The sequence below is a fragment of the Tamandua tetradactyla genome, chromosome 10 (assembly GCF_023851605.1).
Source record: "Tamandua tetradactyla isolate mTamTet1 chromosome 10, mTamTet1.pri, whole genome shotgun sequence".
Lineage (NCBI taxonomy): Eukaryota > Metazoa > Chordata > Mammalia > Pilosa > Myrmecophagidae > Tamandua > Tamandua tetradactyla.
The window spans coordinates 29,748,287-29,769,152 of record NC_135336.1 but is presented as its reverse complement, the minus strand read 5'-3'; the positions used below and the strand labels follow the sequence as shown (position 1 = coordinate 29,769,152).

The 20,866-nt window shown below is 37.9% G+C and overlaps 1 long non-coding RNA gene across 3 annotated transcripts in view; it reads right to left on the bottom strand.

Annotated features, from left to right (window-relative positions):
* The window catches only part of LOC143647847 (uncharacterized), a 169,976-nt gene that overhangs the window by 53,691 nt on the left and 95,419 nt on the right, over window positions 1-20,866 (bottom strand). For 2 of the 3 annotated variants that reach the window (XR_013158207.1, XR_013158208.1), the window contains exon 4: window positions 11,426-11,492. The exons of the other annotated variant lie outside the window; for it this stretch is intronic. This is a non-coding gene — a long non-coding RNA (uncharacterized LOC143647847). The remainder of the gene's footprint in view (window positions 1-11,425; window positions 11,493-20,866) is intronic. 3 annotated transcript variants of the gene reach the window in all.

The following is a 20,866-nucleotide window of genomic DNA, read 5'->3' as shown; positions in this document are numbered from 1 at the left end:
AGTGTTAATTTACTGAAACATATATATTTTTTTCCTTCCTCTCCTTTATGTACTTTTTTCTGTTTTCTGCCAAGTGAAAAGCCTCTGTGTCAGAGCAGGGGAAGCCTAGTAATGATTAAGGGAGTATATGCATGAGTATGTTAATAATGTGAGGGGTGCAGACCATGCTCTTTTTTTTTGGGGGGGGGGGGCTTTGTTATAAAGAAAGGGTGAAGGAGGAAGATGAAAGAAATCACTATAAATATGATTTTATACTGTGGGCCACAGTGGCTCAGCAGACAGAGTGCTTGCTAGCTATGCCGAAGACCCGGGTTCAATTCCTGATGACTGCCCATGCAAAAAAATTAAAAATTAAAAAAAAAAAATTTAAAAATGAATGTGCCCACAAAGAAGTACCATATTAAAGGATATTTTAAGCCTCCAAATAGCCCCTATCCTCTGGCTCAATTGAGAACTTGGGAATGTTACTTAATTTGTTTCATTTGATTTTTCTGTACTGATAATTTAAGTAAAAATATCACAGATGAGTGCTATGAAGAAACACACAACCAACAATCTGTCATAAAAATAATATGCCATTTTATGAAGTGGAACTGTGTGGGATTTTATTCTTACCTTGTGTAGAGGAGAATCTCCATAACAGATATAGACTGTCTTTAGTCAAAAAGTTCTCCACCATGCATCAGGCTTGGAACTGTTCAACCTTCTTGGTACTGACCATTTAAAATGATGAAAGACATGAGGATTTTGCCCAGTTTTTCCTAGGTAGCTAGTCTCTTATATGTACTAGTGATAAGGTTGCTCAGGAAACCATGTCACAAAATTGAATTTCCTTCCCTTAAAAATAGGTTTGTTTTTAAAAGTTCAAATTAAAATTCTATTTCCACTAACATGCTGAAACTCTTCAACTTTTCCAAAACACCATTCTTATTTCTGTTTCTTTTTTAAGGGCTGGATAGGGTGGGGTGATGCAATTTATTTCCAATATTCTCTAAAGCTATGGCCATAAGACAGTAATCTTACTAACTTTAAGAGGGGTTTCAAAGGTACCTTCAAAGCTAGGTACCCTGACAGAAGGTTAAAACTTTTTTAGATTTATTTTTAAATTTTTTTGTATTCAATCATTGCAGCACCATTTGTTGAAATGTTTTATTTGTATATTTGCTTGCTTGTTTGTTTTCTGGGGAAGTGCACAGGCCGGGAACCAAGCCCGGGTCTCCCGCATGGCAGGCTAGAATTCTAAAACTTTTAATCATGTATGGAACTAGGTCGAGTTGTATGTGTCTGTGTTCTCACCGCAGTTAAGTTATCACACTTATATATATCCACTGGCAATGGGAAGGTAAGAATTGCTTTAATTAACCTTTCCTTTTAAAATATTGATGAGCTAGAACCATATCAAATATGTAATCATTGGCAACTTAAAACTAATCTTGTTTTTAACATCATTAAAAAGATGATAGTCCATCATTATTCCATTTTACCATTAACTTATTACAAAAAATATTTTACCCCTAAGTTATTACAACAAATATTTTTTTGTAATCAAGATCCTTCTTAAAAGTACAAATTATATATAATGACTAAATTGGTCTAAGGTGAGAAAATGAAATGCTCCTATAAACATCTGAATATCAACCAGTAGCATTTTTAGGAGTACCCCTCTATTTCAATATTTTTAGATAAAATTCTATGAATTTAGTCCTTAAGAATTTTGTTGAATTGAACTGCTAAGATTAAAGTTCATATTATTACACTGCTTCCACTAATGAACTTGGATCTTATCTACTCTAATGATAATAATAGTTAACATTTATTCAGCAGTTACTTGTGCCAAGCACTTAAGATTAAGACATTTAAGCCTCACAGTAGCCCTCAGAGTAAGTTTAATACTTTCATTTCCCACATAGGGCAACTGAGATTCAGTTTCTTAGGTTCAGTTTTCTTTTACGGTGGTTCAGACTCCTTAGGTGGCTTTAACTTACCTAAAGCCACAGAAGTTGTTGAACTGGAATTAGAAACCAAGTCCATCGGACCCTAAACTTATCCACACCAAGACACTTCTATTTCTGCTCTCCAATACTCTGCTTTTAAGCCTTTAGTTTTCTGTGAGTAAAATGTCTAGAAAAGTTTCTGGATTATGTCACTTCAACTTTTTGCATAGACAATAGGCATTACTGAAGTGTTCTATGTGGGTTTCCAGGGGTGACCTTAAAACTTTGCTTCATTTGAAGGAGCTTTGCTTTGTATCTTTTTCATCTTCTTTTCTAATGTACTGTTAAAAATTTTCTTGTCAATACTGGATTTATGCTTTTGGTATTCTTTGATTCCTAACTCAACAACTCTGTAACACTTCTATAAATGACTTTTAAAAATTGTTACAATTAATAAGCAAGCCAACACCCCCAAACCAAAAACTGTGTTTGGATCAGAATGTCCTAGAAATTAGGCTGGCAACTGGGAATAGAGAACTTGTTGGTAAGTAGGCCAAAATAAAAGACAAGCATATGAACAAATAAACTACCACACAGGTAAGACATGCAATGGTAAGATCTTGAGTAAGTTGTGGAAGTGGCTTTGGGAACTGATTTCTTTTATGGAGGTGGTGGTAGAGGTAGAGGGACAAAGATTTAGAAAATGACACCTGAGTTGAATTTTGAAATATGAATAAGTTTGTTGGTGGATAAAGCACAGGCTTGAGATGGTTGGGGAGAGGAGAAGGGATTCTGGACTGAGTGCAGGCATATCATGAGTGATTTGATTACATAGGAAGTAAGGTCAAATTACAATTTCCCGAGGATAACATAAAATAGTACTTCTCCCTAAAGCCATCGTCCCCAAAATGCCAATGATTCTTTTTATACTTCTTTCTTGTCAAGAGTTCAGAATACTGCATCAGCAATTTAAACACTAAAAAAAACACTTTGTCTTCAGAAATTTCTCGATGTTCTCTGGAGATCTAATTTGACATATATGTTCTTTTTCTTGTGTTTTTACAGACTAGCATTACTGGACATTAACAGGATAAATAAATAATACAAATCTATAGAAAAAGATCTATGAGGAAATGTTAGTACTATATTTCTTTACAATATTTATTCATAGGACAATTTCCAAATAGAACCTGATTATCCTAAACATCAAAGATTAAAGTTAAGTTGAGAACTATAGTTCTACAAGACTAGAAGTGTTTAAAGGCAGATAAAATAACAAATATCCTTTAGTGATTACTGAACAAAAGCCTTTTTATTCTAATAAGCATTTTTTTTTTTTTTTTTTTTTTTTTACATGGGCAGGCACCAGGAATCAAACCTGGGTCCTCTGGCATGGCAGGCAAGTGTCCTTGCCTGCTGAGCCACCGTGGCCCACCCTCTAATAAGTGTTTTTAATGTATTAACTCAATTTAATCCTCACAATATCCCTCTGATGCGGGCTTTATTGTGATGCTCATATTACAAAGGCATGAACTGAGGGCACAGAGCGTTTTAGTAACTTGGCCAAATAATATAGCTCATAGGGGTGGAGTTCAGATTCTGACATAGGTAGTTTTGTTCCAGAATCCATACTCCTAACAGTTGAATGTGTTAGGCTGTTTACTTTTAAGGTCATTCAGCAAATTATTTACTATTTGCTACTTTTTCAGCTCAGCTTTTTAAGTTACAGAGACCCTGGCATAGAAGTCGAACTACCTGCTCCATAATAGCTTACAATTTTTAGGAAACATAATTTTAAAATTCAAAACAATTGGAATGTACAATAAGATCAACTGGAAACATGGTAGCAAATATGATGAACCATTTAATTAATATTTTTCCAATTAATTTGCATAATTTCATTGTTTTATTACTGTATGATAAGACAATTTTGAGTATTCATTGTGTGCATTGTTTTGCAAAATAATTAATCTAGAATTTCAGTGGGTTTTATAATATAGTTATGGTGATTTTTCATACCTACAGGAACAGAAACAATGACACAAGAAATATATCAATAAGAAACTGAGAGAAGGGTTAATTAAGAAACATTCACTCAGTGTCTATTACATATATGATGTTATATCAGGTATAACAAAATACAAAACATTTTGTAAATATAATCAGTGATAGGCATTAGTTTATAATGTAACCAAAAAAAAAAAAAAAAAACACGTACACACACACACACATATGTATAGAATTCCTTGAGACAGATTGCTAAATAAGAAAATAACATGAAAACTGTCTGCCTGCAATGTTGGTACATAAAAATAATTTGATACAAAGTAGAAGAATATTCATAAAGACATGAGAATTTCCAGAAACACTTTCTGGGCGGTGAAAGCTTTGTGTCAAGGAAAGAAGCCCATGCACCGGCAGAGAGGGGGAAAGAAGTCATTCTGCCATTCTGCCCTGATAGGACAATAGGTGCAAGTGCTTCATGAAGGAGATGAGTCAACAGTCTGAGGGGGTGAAACACAACCCAACTTGGCCAAAAGAGAGGGAGGCCAAAAGTAGGGGGAACAAGTGATGCCATTGGGAAAGAATGGTATGGGCAGTTGACAGAGGGTCTTGAATTCTTGGCTTGGAGCTAAAATGTGCATCATTAGATATTCAGGAATCATTTTAGTCGGTTGATGGTATGTGGGGGGTGCTGATTATGGTCGGAAGCTTTATATGGATGAATCATACGTAGCAGAGACTGAGAGCATATCAGCAACTCAAAGTGAATGGATACTTAGACCCAGGTGTAGCTCATAGGATTTAAAATTAAGCTGAATTTGAGGAATATGGTGAGAGAATTGAAGTTAAGGACTGCCTAGAAGTTTATTGAGACAACCCCAAATTTATCATTGTCATAATTTATTAAAGAAGATACATTAAAACCAACAGAAAAATCAGCCACTAGTAAAGGAAGGGAAAGAGGGCTAGAAGGAGAAATAAGAAGACGAAGAAGAGGAGAAAGAGGCTGAGGGGAAAAGGAAAAATTAAGGACTACGACCATATGTTTGTGTGTATCTGCTATGATTCATCTAAAAAAAGATCATATTCAAGGTAACAATTTTCATGAGGTCAGTTCTATAATATTTTCTTTTATCTTTCATTTACTGCAGTGATAGTGACAATGCTTACTATACACCCACAGCATATTAGGTATAGATAGCTAATTTTCCCCTCTCTTTGCTGGCAGTATTGTAGGATATATATTGTCTAAGTAGAATCATCAGGTGTGAATCAATAATTGTACTATATGGAACAAGATACATTTTTCACTGTGCACATTTGCCTTCATAATATCAGGACTATGCAGATTCTTTCCACAGATCTTGTCAGAGATTTTTTTTGAAATATGTTACCTGCATTTAATATTTGTTGTGGATATTTCTAATATTCATTCACAATGCATGTAGGTGTTAACTACTGCCTAACAAATGCACAGATGGGTATGCACCCATTGTTTGTAAAATGTAGCCTTTGTACGATGCCTACATTTTTCAAAGCCTGTAGCATTGAATGTGAGGCAGGACCCACTCTACCCTCACCATCTCTTGACAATGCATCCAAGGAAAATAGAAAATGATGGCCTCCCAAATCTGCACATTAGTGAACACAAACTCAGTCACACAGTGACAACTTTCTCCTTAAAAATAATGATGCAGACTGTCTCTATTACTTAAGGGAGCCAAATTTCACACTGAAAGGTGTCAAAAAACGCTGTAGTATCCCAGGTTGCCTGGAGCTGCCTTGACAGTACCTTTCCTGCCTAAAGAAGGCAGGATGGTAATCAGCCAAGAAGTTAGTAAAAATAGGTTCTTTTAAGAGTAGGGTGTGAACCTGTGAACATCAGAAAAGAATTTAGCACCATATTAAGGAAGAGAACAATTAAATCCCTGCTGCCTTAAACTAACCAGGAACAGCACCGGCCCATTGCTACAGGTTGGTGAAGGGCAGCAGGGAGTGAATTGATCCTTTGATGGAAACTCTGATGTATGCTCTAGAGCACCCACTGAGTAACAATTTCAATGCACTCCCAGGATCTCTGGTGAAAGGTGCCATGGAAATGTGTAGAGACAAACCAAAATGGGGGAAAAGTGATAGACAAACAGATGGGAAATGAAGGGAGAGCTAGGCATGAAAGGAACTAGATGATGATGCTTCAGGCAGGCAACAGAAGGAGAAAGCAAGAGTCAGACACAGAACAGGAAAGATACCAAACATCTTCAGAGCTTAGCTGAACAAATTCAACACAGTCCAATTCAGTGGGATTTCTCTGAGATGTCCACCAAATGTGTACAATTACAACAAAGGATGACCCCCAGGTGAGCAGTAAAGAGGTCCCCTAAGGATCCAACGATAGCAGGTGTTCTATTATTCTTCTAGATTTTTCATCTGCTCACCTAATTCACCTAGCAGTCTCTCCCTGATTAACAGTGAAATTCTAATGAGAAAGTGAAACTCAAGAGAAAACCTACATTAAGGAGAACCAATATCTGTGATGTAAATCAAGTGTACAAGCATAGAAAGTGTTATGAGAGGAAGACAAATCAGGTAGGAAGAGACACAATTATGTCTCTTCCTCTTCTCTTCCTTTTTAGATCAGTAACAGACCGAGTTTCTTCTTGGTTCTTCAACTAGGGGGATAGCTGCTGCCCCCATGTTGGCCTCCAGGGCATTCTGTCCTTCTTTATAATCTTATACTATTGTGGTATAAATCATGATGAGAGTAATTTATTGGAAACTTACTATGTGCCACTCCTTGTGCTGGATGCCAAAACTTAAATTCTCACCCGTGATTCTATGAGGAAGGTTTCATTATTATCCTCATTTTTCAGAGGCTGATGTTGAGACAGAGGTTAAATAATTCCAAAGTTCAGGTAATGAGAGGTTGCATCCCTGACATTCAAGCCCAGGTATCCTGATACCACCAGTACAATTTATTTCATTCATCTGCTATTACTATCTTCCACTAGTAAAAAGATGGAATTTTACTAAGCAGTATATTAGCTAAACAAATTACAAAATAGGTAAGCAAATTAATTTACTAATCTTAGAGTTCATAATTTACTAAGCATAGAGTTTTGACAGGAATCTTTAACTTGATTGGATAAATTTACTAGGTTCACAGGTTCTCAAGGCTTTTTCTCAACCAGTCGTAACTGGTTCCCTTTTTCTAAAGTGCATTCACTACTTGGACACGCAGGCTGTTCTTACACTCCAGGAAAATTATGCTTATTTATCCATAATTTTAAACTAGCATCTATGCCCAGACAGGAGATCCCTCTGACTTTCTCTATTAGAGGTCCTAAACATCAATACCTTCTTGATCTTAAATTCTACTTCATTGCCAGGACTCTCCACTCTTCCTCTTTCCTATCTAAGGAATGCCCATAGAGCTCAGCTCAGCTGCCTAACAAACATGACTGGCATCCTAAGACTATGGTAGATAATACACCATGGTTTATGTAGAGCTTCTTGCTCCTAAAGGACTGAAACCTTAAACTGTTCCAAAAATTCAACCACTTCTCATCAACTTCACTGATAGTGTCTGTTTTGTTTTCCTAAAATGAATACTAGTCCATGGATTGGCTTAAACAATGGAAATTTATTTGTTCATGGTTTTGAGGATAGGAGAAGTCCGAAATTGAGGTGTCATCAAGGTGAGGCTTTCTCCCAGAAGACTGTAGCATTCTGGGGCTAGCTTCCAGGGATCCTGGGTCCTTGGCTTTTCTGTCACATGGTAAAGCACATGGTCTCCTGGTTTTTCCTGGTTCTGTTGACTCCTGGCTTTCTCTTCAGGTATCTGAATTTCATTCTGCTTACGAAGGACTCTGGTACTTGGATTCAGATCCATCCTGATTCAGTTGGGTTACTTATTACCAATGGGTTCACACCCACAGGAATGTATTAAGATTAAAAATATGTTTATTCTGGGGTACACAGCTCCAAGCCACCACAGTACCCTAGCCATTAGTCAAATAGTCCAACTCCTGTCTGGATTATTTCAACAGCTTCCCTGTTGCTCTGCTTCCCCCTCTTCTCCTCTAATGCCTCTTCTCTGATACAGAATAGAGGGCAGCTAGGGTGATTCTCTGCCATCATAAACATATTCTTTCTTCTCCTCTGCTCAAATCCTCACTGGCTTTCCTTCTCACTCCGAGTAAAATCCAGATTTCTTATACTGGCCTAGGAGGTTTTGTCCCTTGCCCACTCACCTGGTCAGCCTCTCCGGCCTTCTGATATTCTTTAAACACCAGCATTCCAGGCATGCTTCCACCTCAGGCACTTTGCACCTGCTAGACTCCCTGTTTAAAATGTTTTTCCTCCGGTAGGCCCACATCTTTCCTCCTTTGAGTCTTTTCTTTAATGTCAGTTTATCAGTTAAGCCTTCTGTGGCAACCAACATTTATAAGAATATTTTGTATCTTACAATTATAATGGACAGCTTTACTTACCTTCTTATGAGTAGATAAATAATGGTGCATATTTGCAATTGCTAGTGTCTTTGATTTGATGAACTATAGCAATACAGCCCACTTGCTCTATTCCACATCATCACTTTCTATGACTCATTTTTTTTCCATATCACCCATGATATACTATATACTTGTTAGTATAATTGCTCATTTCCTCTCTCTTTTGAATAACATTAAGCCCCACAAGTGAAAAACTTTGTGTTCACTGTTCTACCCCCACATCTAGAACTGTGCTTGGCCTTTATTAGATAGTCTATACTTGTAGAAGGCATGGCTGAAAGGCTTTCTCTGATTTTTCAGTCCCGTATGAACCTTGCTTCCTTATCCACTTAAGGATTGGTTATCAATAGAAAGATACTAAATTCTCATAGACAATAACAGGAAAATATAGTCTGTCCCAAGGCTATATGCTTTGCATATATGGGAAAAAAACACTAGCCTTCCAGCGGTTGGTTGTCACTGGCATATTTTAAAATCATAATACCTTAAAATATCTCTACAATTCAACTGGAGAAATAAATAAAATATAAAGCATCCCAATAACACTGTTAGCCGATGAGCCTGGACCAAACAAGGGGCTCTGTTAGATCCTGGCAATGATGGTGTTTTTTCCAGAACTGTTACTAATTTCATTCATTCAGAAAGCTAAAGAATAGCTGGCTTTTTTCATCTTCTTTTTTTTTTTTTTTTTTTTTTTTGCGGGGGCAGAGACCGGGAATTGAACCCGGGTCTCTGGCATGGTAGGCGAGAACTCTGCCTGCTGAACCACAGTAGCCCGCCCAAGAATAACTGGGTTTTCAAAACTGATTTTCATTTTCGATGTGCTCCTGAAGATACTGAGACTTTACTTAGGACACCAGCCACAGGAGGGAACAATTCTCCTTCCAGTATGTGTGCACCCATCAAAAGAGGGAAGACTTGCTAAAACTCTGAAGCTGCCCAAGTCACATCCATCTGCATGCAATGCAATCTACATGCAGATTTCCAAAAGGTGTGATATTTTATGGGTTCTTAACACTTTTTTGGTTTGTTTTAGTAAGCTTCTGTAAACAAATGATTCAATACTGCAGCCACTGAACCACAAAATCATTTCCTTTGCTTTTGTACCTCAGTGAACACGTTAAAATGCTAGGGTGTGATCCAGAGGGAGCAGTTCCCAATTAGTTCAAACAAAGGAATCTATAGCAAATTCCATAAACTCATCTGCTAAGAGTCTCCAAAATTTGATGTTTCATATGTTCTTCTATGGAAAAGGGTATTTCGGCATTTTGTGGACAACAAACTTGCCTGTGGAAATGCAATTGCTTTGGGTGGCAGATGTTCCTGTGAATGCATCTTCCTGATTAATGTTATATTTTCTGTCTTCTATCTAAATTGCTGGACCAATTTTAAGGAAAATTGGGTTGAAAGAAGTATTCTGAGACTGAAGCCCTCTATGTCAAATACTGTATCCTGGGGCCAATTTATACAGCTGGGAGAGAACGGGTATGGGATATGATGACTGACAGGTCCTCAGGAAGCACAGTGCTTTTGAGCATCAACATCCCCTTTATAAATTTTGCCTTCGCTTCAGTAACCCTTAAATAGAAACTACCCCTACCCAAACTAATGCACTCATGATGATTCCAGAAGACACTATTCTCCTTTGAAAATAAAAACAAAAAACATATTTCTTTCTTTCAACTCTGGGCCTTAGCTTGCTGGCATTTGCACTTGAAAGTTTTCCAACACCTTTGAAGTGAGAGATTTGAGTTTTTCTGGCTGCTTAGTCTACACAGTTTGGTAGAACTCAGTGTTCCTAGGACAGTTGATTTCTTTTTCTGTCCTTCAGTCACAGGAAAAACTCCTGTCTTATCAGTCAATACTGAATCAGAGAGACACCCAGTAATCCTTTTTCTTCTGCTGGGGAATTGGTCAGACTTGAAGGAAGGGTTCTTTCATGTCTCTTCTGTCATATGATGCATTGGAGGGATATTGGAAATATCTACTTTTTAAATAAGTATATCTGCATATTTATTGTACTTCTTTTCAGGGAAGATAAAAATAATTTGAAACAAAGTTGCACATGAATGAACTAGTCATCTAAAAGGTGTAGCTAAGTGGAGCAGCTGGGTTTGCATTATTGGTTAAAATCAGGAAAGGTATTATGTAAACAAAATAAGAAAATGTGATTTGATGCTCAACTGGGAAATGAGACTTTTTAATGAATGGATCATTCTGTAAGTTACACAATTCATCTATTTCTTCAAGAAAGATGCACACAAAGTGTCTCAAGTCGATGGACTACTCATCCTTGATAGTCAACACTCTCTGAGCAAACTGGTCTTCACATCCCTTATGGGAAGTGCCTAGTTATATATTAAACCTCCAGAAGAAATTATAGAGAAGGCCTTACAACTAGCTGTAGAGAAGTGAGCGTGTGCTTAAGATTTCACTAAGCATCTTAGAGTAACTGAATCAGAATCTCAGAATAAGGCCCGGAAATTTGAATTTTCATCATGTCTACTGGATGATTCCAATTCAAGTGGTTCACAGATAAGATCTGGAGGAGTCCTGACTCAACAAAATTGACTCCTACTTGGGAAGTTTATGGAAGATTTCCACTAGCTTAAATGTATCCTCCCCCTTGGGTTTATTGTGTGATCTAATATAAAACTTCTTTAAAGCTGAATCATTGGGGGCTAACAGGCACTGCTACTCAAAATGTGAATATGTTAATTTTATAAAAGGAATACATTTAATATAGTAAAGATTATTGATATATTGAGCATAAAAATGTCTTGCTAGACTTTAACATGAAGTAGAATTCTGAGGGGTTGACAAAAAAGAATTAATGGGAAGGAGTCAGAAACATCTGGAATGGGAGTCACTGCAATAGAGGCTCAAACAAGCTAGGGAACAGTGCAAAAGCAACACAGAGAGAGGTAGGAGAAGCAGGATTTCTAGATTTAACTAAAAATAGCATATCATACATACCTGTGTAAAATCTTCCAGTTTATAAAAGGCTTTCATGTATACTTTTAATTTCATGCTCATGACTACCCTGTAAAGAAATTAGTAATATCACAAGTAAAGAGTAAATAAAGAGTCATGATTAGGAGTAAAAATATTTTGAGTCAAATTTTCCTAGATTTATATCTGTCCTTCCATTTCCTTAGAAAATTTAAGCTCTCTGAGCCTCAGTACCCTCATTCTGTAAAATAGGAACAATGATAATGTCTACATTGTGAAGTTATAAAACTCAATAAAATGAGCACAGATTATTTAGAAATCACAGTGTCTGATACTTAGCAGGAGCTCCAGTGCAAACTTTTCTTATTTCTCATTTGAAGGAGAAAACTAAGGAGAAGCTAAGACTCATAAAATTAATTGACATGCTATTAATCTCAGTGATTAAATTCAGAATGACTGAAATCCAGTGTTTCTAGCTCTATATCTCACATCCTATTTCCTCTAGAATAGAATAGAATAGAATAGAATAGAATAGAATAGAATAGAATAGAATAGAATAGAATAGAATAGAATATTCTACTCTACAGAATAGAGGAAATTCTAAGGGCAAGTGAGGCATCAAGAAATAAAGACCTCATTTACTTCATAGTTGCTTTCAAAAGGACATTTATAATTTTAAGCCCTGCTTATTGTGACAAAAACCACAATGACATTCCACTAGCACACTGTTGTTCAAAAAACTTCTTTTACAAATAGAAAAAAACTGAGATAAATTCTGACTCATGGAATGTGCAACAAGTCCAGGTCTGAGGGACTTTCCAAGTGCTGTTTTTAATTAAAGATTTCAAACTAATCCTTGAGCATTTCTAAGTTTGCTGATGTCCTCAAGGGAACAAATTAGAATTTATTTAAGCAGAGCATGAGTGCTTCTCACACCTCTAACGTTCAGGTCTTCTATCCTGAGAAACCCTTGGCTGGCATCCGAATCCCTGACCAGAGGTCTCTGGAGTACAAGCTGGGCCACCATAAGTAAAACACTGTTCCATCACTGGCACCACCAGCTTCCCTTTGGGGAGAAAAATACCGAGAAAAATAAGGTATGCAAAGTCTTACTGCCCCAGCAGTCAACTATGTGATGCCCTAAAACCTGAGCCTGGTCAAGGACTGCCTGGTTTATCAGCTCCTAATTGACCCTCCAGGTACTTGTGCCCTGTTGGAAATAAGCTATCCAAAATAGCTTGCCAACTGGTCTCTCTGCTATGCATACAAAGAATGTATGTGAACATAGCTTTTGAATAAAAAAACAATAATAGCTTTTGAATAAATAAACAAAACAGTGGCAGCATTATCTATCTATGCTAAATCAACCGTACAGACTCTGTAAGCAGTTATGACTGAGAATGCCACAGAACTATCAGCATCTTCCCTCCCCCTCCTCATCAGCCCCACAAAAACCATGTGGAGTATAAAACTTCTTAATGCATTAGCCAACAACATCTACTAGCTTTTCCAGGGTGAATAAACAATAATAGATATAAATTACCTTTAGCCACTCCTGTGTAAGTAAAATGCACCAAAGGTATGATCACCATAAAGCATTTGATTTGTGCTAATCAACAACAGTTATAAAGCATAATGCAAAATTTTCCTTTTCTCATTCTAAGTGTTGAACTCCAAATTGCCCAGTTAGGACTTGGAGCGTGTTCTCTGCATTATGTATGGAGGAGAAATATTGACTGTGAGTGCACTTAACTAAGCTCACCCCTAGCACTGAGGTTAAACCTAGAGAGTATCTGTGATCAATTCCCTCGTGGAGCTGTTAAAAAGCCAATGTGTACAAGACCCTGTTCTCCAGATGAGCCCCACAATGTGGCTAGAAGGTGAAAAAACACTGTGCTAATATATTATCAAGTTGCTAGGTGCAAAGGGGACCTGATCTGAAAAAGATTTTAACCCGTGGTCTGCAGCATCATTTATTATTATTTTTTTTTTTCTGGCTAAAGACTTTGACAGATAAGAACTACTCATCATCTTTTTTTCAACCAAGTAGATAGTTTTGTTTTTCCTTGGGCTTTCCTCCATATTCACAGAGCAGTATTCACATTTCTGTCATGGTTTCTAGATATCAGTCTTTATTCCTAGGATCACTGATGGTCAAGTGATTAGATGTAGAAAGATGGTTTAAGATTAAACTTCAGACTTCCAAAGTAAAACTCTGCAAAGGATCCACTCTTCCCACCCAGAGAGTCTCTAGGGTAAGCACAGAACTATCTCCTGCCTCAGACCGAAATACTGCAAAATTTAAGGCACACATTAACTATGAGCACTACACTCATGCTTCTTGAATCCTTTTTCGTCCTATAATAGTAACTCCAACTCTCAGTATTTCCAGCAAGAGTAACTCATCCCTCTAGCTGCTGACATAGTCCCTCTCACTCTGGCTGAGTGTTTCAATGTTAAAGTGTTACCACTCTATTGGGACTCTGAGTTCAAATCACTATGAAGAGTCCTCATATCAGTTATCTTAGAGCATCCTAAGGAGGGTCAAAGTCTGCTGCAATCCTGACTTGTAACAACTCTGATGAAATAATTTAAAGAGCCAGGTGTGTCAGATTTAGCAGACCCAGATTCCATGTCATAGGGTCAAGATTGCCAGGCACAGTTAAGTCAGTTTCTAGAATGACATGCTATATGATGATAGTTTGACAGTATTCTAAAAGCTTAAATTGCTTAAGAAGAAAATAATTCATTGGCATTAAAGGCCCAAAGTTAGATTTAGGATCAACGATAGCTGGATTTAGCTCCTCAATTAATGAGCACTCACCCTCACTTTCCCTGCCTCCCTCCATTCTTAGCTTTGCTTTTCTCTCTGCTGACTTCACTCTTGAGTGCGTTTTCTTTCCACATGGAGAAACAAATTGTTACCTGCAGCTCTAGGAAGCACTTTTCCTGCCATGGCTTTGCTAAATGGCCTAAAGAGTATTTTGAGGCATCGGCCAGGTCACACAAACACACCAGAGCCAATTACTGTGCTTTGGTGGGGCTGGGTGGTCTAATTGTCTAGTCTTGAATCAGGTACTTACTTCTAGGCCTATATGGGAATGGAATATGATGATTCATCGAAGAAAGGGATGTTTGACAGGCAAAAAATAAATTTTACTTTATTGGTCATGATCAGTTAGTTTTTCAATGTCTAGGAATCAGCCTGGTTTTGTATTTCAAATAGAAATTTCTTGCTGTGTTTGTGTGTGTGTGTGCATGTTTTAATGCAGGTTAGAGTACAACTTCTATTTTCTTCAGTTTTATATCAATACAGTCTGCTTATTTTCCTGTTAGAGGGTATGGGCAGCACTAAAGCAATTTTTTTTTTTTTTTGTCTACAGACACCCTTGGTGAAATGCTTCAAGGATTTGTAATATTGTTCATAATCTTGTTGAGCTCAAAAGGTTTCCAACTGCACAAGAAGTTCTGGTGGTGTCTTCCGAGCTTCTTGAGATTCTTGTGGTTTACAATGCAGTGGTGTAAGCACTTGGAAACTAATAGGTCTATAGGGTTAGCACTCTACTTGGCTAATCATGGGGACAAGGCAGGCAGGGAAGCAACAGTCCTGGAAAAAAAAACCCTCAAAGGGCCTTGGTGAGATTCTTGGGGAACTTACACTTCTATGAGACTGCAGTTTTCCAGAGATACTCAAGATCTCTGAAGTTTAAAAGAGTAAATTAGTTGAGTGGATTATCCCTTCCATTTCCCTGCAACTGGAATTTAGGAAATATCACAAACTGAACTGCGGCTAAAATTATTTTTTTATTCCTTGGTCTTTGATTGATGTAATGTCCTATGGAAGTCTTTGGGACTTGGTGCTGGTGATTAAAGTGAAAATGTAAAGTTGTTGTAATATTGGATGCTGTTAGCTTCTGGAAATTTTTGACATTTTTTTCCCATTTAGGAATCAAAGTGCTAAGAGGCAGATCAAATTCCATCAGGATGAGCACGTAAATGTTTTAAGAGCGATAGCTCCCTGCATATTTATGTTCCTTATGAAGAACTCTGAAAGTGGGCCTATCATAGTCTAACTTCAAAGCTCTACTGACATTCAAAGTTACTTCCAGCATTTTATGCTTATATCCAAGAAGACTGATGGAGAAGCAAACTAAAGAAATATATTATAGACTTTTGGGTAATATAGATATATTTTTATTCCTGATCCAAAGGCTTCTCTACACTCCATTTATACTTCAGATTGTCCTCTCCTTTATATACTAGTTCTTCATCCAAATCATGCTTTAAAGCATGTTATTAGGGCAGAATATTTATTATGCAAATATTATGTACTGACCACATAGATGCTATAGCATTTTCCTCTCTGGACACTGATAGAAATTGTCAAATGTATGGGTAAATGCAGCAAGATATGAAGGGTATAATTATAGTATTACCATCACCAGGTTGGCAGAGAGTTTTTATGTACACAGTTAGTATCTTTCCCTCCAAAACTGTAAGAAGCACAACACAGGCTCTTGCCTTATTTATAGATGCAACTAAGATCAGCTGTCTGCACAGGAGTCACATTTGCTAATTTTTAGTGCTTTTCCCATTTATATTTCATCCAGATACAACTACTAATTAGTTACTGTTGGTAAACTCAGATGTAGGCACAAATCAATGCTTTGCTGATCTGGTTCTTCTATTTGCAAATTTCATTAGTTACAGACATATCAAAAAACCCCACAAAGTTTGGATTGTTTCTGTTCCAAGAAGCTGAATGTTCCTCAATTAGAGCAACTAATGAGAAAAGCCAATTTAACACCAAATGCAGTCATCCTATTTGAGAACTGTCATATCAAGATAACAGAAATGTTCCACGTACATATATATCTGCTGCTTGATATTGATGATTGAAAGGATAAAGTGTTAAATGTAAAGAAAATATCAGTGCTTGATTAGGGAAAATAGCTCAATTTGAAATTCTTTCCTTGAGGCTTTAATTTTCACCAAGGACAAATATAATTATTTGGCAGATACTCTAAGTCAACTTCCCAATTTTCTTTCTCTTCCCCTTCCTTGCTAACAAAACCCAAATTAATTTGGAGCAATGTTCTACTCAATTAAAAAACTTACTTTTAAGTCCCCTTTTCACCTAGAGGTGGCCACGATACTTTGTTCTAGCAAGTGAGGTAGAGGTAGGTATCTGCTGGAGTTTTCCGGGAAGCTTTTGTTTTACTGATGAAAAGAGGGTAGTTGATACCCCCTCTCTTCTTTCTACCTTGAATAGGACACAATATCTGGAGTTGAGGACACCATCTTGCAATCATAAAGAAAAGCCCAAGAACATTGTAGAAACTTTGGCAATATTTCGGTGAGCATTAAGATATTGAACCAAGAGCTTTAGCCTCCTACATCTCGACTTCTTGTTTTATGGAAAAATAAACTCTTACCTTAAAAGTCACACCAAAGTGTGTTTTGTGTTACTTGAAACTGAATGTGTTTTAACTGAGACTGGACTTTGCCAATCAAAAGCACCACTCAAATCTGTAATCACGGGCCAAGATGGCGGCTTAGTAAGGTACCTGCGTCTTAGTTCCTCCTCCTCCAAAGCAACTACTGGGTGAACTGAAACAGTACAGAACAGCTCCCGGGGCTACGGCAGGGAATGGACACACAGCGTACCCCAGTGTGGACTGGCTAGTCTGACTGCGAGACTCGGCTGCGGTGAGATCCCCGAGCGGTGCGTGATTTCCCGAGCGGCGGCCGGAGCTTCTCCCTCCCTCCTTCCCAGGCCGGCTGAGAGTCTCGGAGAGGCAAGTTTCCCAAGCCGAGGCGGCCGGCGCCCCTCTTTTGCGGGCGGCTTCGAGTCTCGGCTTCGAGTCCGCGGCTACGAGTCTCGGATCAGAGGGCTATCCAAGCCGCGGTAGCGCCCCCCCGCGGGCGGCTTCCTGATCCGGTAGGGAATTCCCCAGGCCGCGGGGGCCGGTGACCGATGCACCTCCCCCGCGGGCGACTTCCTGGTCTGGTGGCGAATTCCCCGGGCCCGCTGCGGCCGGCGACCAGCCACAGGGTCCCCTCAAGCTGCGGAGGCTGACGCCCACACCACGTGCGGCCCCTGAACCAACAGAGAGAATTGGATCGGAAATCCCCAGACCACGGAGATCGGTGACCGGGGGGGATCCCTTCCAAACACGTGAGACAAACATGTGGCATGAGCGCCACCTACTGGGCAGGATAAGAAAAACAGAACCCAGAGATTTCACAGAAAAATCTTACAACATTGTTGGGTCCGACACCCAGGGAAATCTGACTAAATGCCCAGATGCCAGCAGCAGAAGATAACGGTCCATGCTCAGAAGATTGAGAATATGGCCCAATCAAAGGAACAAACCAATAGTTCAAATGAGATACAAGAGCTGAGACAACTAATGCTGAATATACGAACAGAAATGGAAAACCTCTTCAAAAATGAAATCGATAAATTGAGGGAGGACATGAAGAGGACATGGGCTGAACATAAAGAAGAAATAGAAAAACTGAAAAAACAAATCACAGAACTTATGGAAGTGAAGGATAAAGTAGAAAAGATGGAAAAAACAATGGATACCTACAATGATAGAATTAAAGAGACAGAAGATAGAATTAGTGATTTGGAGGATGGAACATCTGAATTCCAAAAAGAAACAGAAACTATAGGGAAAAGAATGGAAAAATTTGAACAGGGTATCAGGGAACTCAAGGACAATATGAACCGCACAAATATATGTGTTGTGGGTGTCCCAGAAGGAGAAGAGAAGGGAAAAGGAGGAGAAAAACTAATGGAAGAAATTATCACTGAAAATATCCCAACTCTTATGAAAGACCTAAAATTACAGATCCAAGAAGTGCAGCGCACCCCAAAGAGATTAGACCCAAACAGGCGTTCTCCAAGACACTTACTAGTTAGAATGTCAGAGGTCAAAGAGAAAGAGAGGATCTTGAAAGCAGCAAGAGAAAAACAATCCGTCACATACAAGGGAAACCCAATAAGACTATGTGTAGATTTCTCAGCAGAAACCATGGAAGCTAGAAGACAGTGGGATGATATATTTAAATTACTAAAAGAGAAAAACTGCCAACCAAGACTCCTATATCCAGCAAAATTATCCTTCAAAAATGAGGGAGAAATTAAAACATTCTCAGGCAAAAAGTCACTGAGAGAATTTGTGACCAAGAGACCAGCTCTGCAAGAAATACTAAAGGGAGCACTAGAGTCAGATACAAAAAGACAGAAGAGAGAGGTATGGAGAAGAGTGTAGAAAGAAGGAATTTCAGATATGATATATATAATACAAAAGGCAAAATGTTAGATGAAAATATTATCCAAACAGTAATAACACTAAATGTCAATGGACTGAATTCCCCAATCAAAAGACATAGATTGGCAGAATGGATTAAAAAACAGGATCCTTCTATATGCTGTCTACAGGAAACACATCTTAGACCCAAAGATAAACACAGGTTGAAAGTGAAAGGTTGGGAAAAGATATTTCATGCAAATAACAACCAGAAAAGAGCAGGAGTGGCTATACTAATATCCAACAAATTAGACTTCAAATGTAAAACAGTTAAAAGAGACAAAGAAGGACACTATCTACTAATAAAAGGAACAATTAAACAAGAAGACGTGGCGGGCCGCGGTGGCTCAGCGGGCAAAGTGCTTGCCTGCTATGCCGGAGGACCTCGGTTCGATTCCCGGCCCCAGCCCATGTAACAAAAACGGAGAAACAGAATACAATAAAACAAGAAAATGTTTAAAAATGTTTCCCTTTCTTCCTTCCTTCCTTCCTTCTATCCTTCCTTCCTTCTCTCTGTCTTTCCTTTAAAAAAAAAAAAAAAAAAAAAAAAAAAAAAACAAGAAGACGTAACAATCATAAATATTTATGCACCGAACCAGAATGCCCCAAAATACGTGAGGAATACACTGCAAACACTGAAAAGGGAAATAGACTCATATACCATAATATTTGGAGACTTCAATTCACCACTCTCATCAATGGACAGAACATCTAGACAGAGGATCAATAAAGAAATAGAGAATCTGAATATTACTATAAATGAGCTAGACTTAACAGACATTTATAGGACATTACATCCCACAACAGCAGGATACACCTTTTTCTCAAGTGCTCATGGATCATTCTCAAAGATAGACCATATGCTGGGTCACAAAGCAAGTCTTAACAAATTTAAAAAGATTGAAATCATACACAACACTTTCTCGGATCATAAAGGAATGAAGTTGGAAATCAATAATAGGTGGAGTGCCAGAAAATTCACACATAGGTGGAGGCTCAACAACACACTCCTAAACAACAAGTGGGTCAAAGAAGAAATTGCTAGAGAAATTAGCAAATACCTCGAGGCGAATGAAAATGAAAACACAACATATCAAAACTTATGGGATGCAGCAAAGGCAGTGCTAAGAGGGAAATTTATTGCCCTAAATGCCTATATCAGAAAAGAAGAAAAGGCAAAAATGCAGGAATTAACTGTCCACTTGGAAGAACTGGAAAAAGAACAGCAAACTAATCCCAAAGCAAGCAAAAGGAAAGAAATAACAAAGATTAGAGCAGAAATAAATGAAATTGAAAACATGAAAACAATAGAGAAAATCAATAAGGCCAGAAGTTGGTTCTATGAGAAAATCAATAAGATTGATAGGCCCTTAGCAAGATTGACAAGAAGAAGAAGAGAGAGGATGCAAATAAATAAGATCAGAAATGGAAGAGGAGACATAACTACTGACCTCACAGAAATAAAGGAGGTAATAACAGGATACTATGAACAACTTTACGCTAATAAATACAACAATTTAGAGGAAATGGACGGGTTCCTGGAAAGACATGAACAACCCACTTTGACTCAAGAAGACATAGATGACCTCAACAAACCAATAACAAGTCAAGAAATTGAATCAGTCATTCAAAAGCTTCCTAAAAAGAAAAGCCCAGGACCAGACGGCTTCACATCTGAATTCTATCAAACATTCCAGAAAGAATTAGTACCAGCTCTCCTCAAACTCTTCAAAAAAATCAAAGCGGAGGGAAAACTACCTAATTCATTCTATGAAGCCAACATCACCCTCATAACAAAACCAGGCAAAGATATTACAAAAAAAGAAAACTACAGGCCAATCTCTGTAATGAATATAGATGCAAAAATCCTCAATAAAATTCTACAAATGGTATCCAACAACACATTAAAAGAATTATACATCATGACCAAGTAGGATTCATCCCAGGTATGCAAGGATGGTTCAACATAAGAAAATCAATTAATGTAATACACCATATCAACAAATCAAAGCAGAAAAATCACATGATCATCTCAATTGATGCAGAGAAGGCATTTGACCAGATTCAACATCCTTTCCTGTTGGAAACACTTCAAAGGATAGGAATACAAGGGAACTCCCTTAAAATGATAGAGGGAATATAT